Raw genomic sequence first — 1339 nt, forward strand, 5'->3', positions numbered from 1 at the left:
ATGGCAGGAGAAACAGCGGGGGAACTGACGACAAGACCTGGATGTGCAACTGAGCTGTGGAGCTCTCCACAGCTTTGGGCACCCACGACTCCCAAGCTAATCCACTGGGACCTATGGGTGCTGCTCAGCACCCATGGGAACGGCTCTTCTGCTTGTCCTTCTTATGCTCTTTTTGCTTGTGATGTTGTTGCTCTAAACTTGCACTAGTTTCTCAAAATGTGTGTTTTCCACTCCGACAGTATGGGTGAGAAACTGGGTCATTTTGTGCCTTAGCCTCTCTGTGAACACATGTACTGGTTTTCTGTTTTAATGTTCAACCTAGAAGTTGTAACAAAATTTCTATCAAGGAAATTGCTTTGCTTTCCCATACGTTAGGCTTTGTGCTCAACAAAGCCTTCCTGCATGCTGCAAAGCAGAACTTGGTTGGCAAAATTAGATTTGCTGTTGGGAGGAAAGAGCAGCTTTCGTGAAACATTCATTCCTTGTTGACGAATTGCTTGTGATCAGGTCTGAGAAACTGGAAACATTCCTTCAATTTTTTTGGTTTGTTATTAGTGTAAATGCCATTTCTTGTTCCTAATAAAAATCGTGCTGCATCCTAATATTAGCATTCTCTTTTTGTTTTATTCCAGTCTTTCTTCACACATCTCTCCCTTACATCCCTTATTAGCCCATGATTATAAATGCACCTAAATGCGTAGAGCTAGGATATGTCCTGTGCAACGCATAATTCCTCCTTCCCAGCAGCTGGAACCAGAATCAGCATCTTACATGGTTAATGCCATCATAAAAATGCCTTTGCATTGGGAAGTATGTGTGCTTCAGGACTCAGTCAAAGAATACATATGCAGAGTGTTGTTATTAGGTTAAAATACGCCAATATTTAGCATTGATATATTTTTATACTCAAATAACTATATCCCCTTTACTTTTGTCCTCACTTTATAGCTGTGTTGTCACTGTGCGCAAGGAGCTGGCTGAACCTTGCATACTGTGTTTTGAAGAAAATAGCAAAATCATGGCTTTGGGACACATGGGAATACAGCCTAGAAGTACTTTAACAGCAGACTGCATTAAGATGGCATCCTCTGCCTGATTAGGCTGTTAGGGTTGTATTCTACTTATATCAGACAAAAGGGTCTGTTGTTACGCGGTCATATAATCAGAATTATACAAGTAGCTCTGATAATATTTAAGGAAGATTTTTAAAAAATCAAAGCCTCCAAGAAAGGAACTGCTGGAAACTGGAGAATCTCTCTGCTCCCAAGGAAGCTGGGGACAGTTTGGTGTCATCTCAGGAAAAAACAACCACCACCCCCACCCCTCTCCCTCCCCCCCC

This window comes from Fulmarus glacialis, unplaced genomic scaffold (assembly GCF_000690835.1).
Source record: "Fulmarus glacialis isolate BGI_N327 unplaced genomic scaffold, ASM69083v1 scaffold4098, whole genome shotgun sequence".
NCBI lineage: Eukaryota > Metazoa > Chordata > Aves > Procellariiformes > Procellariidae > Fulmarus > Fulmarus glacialis.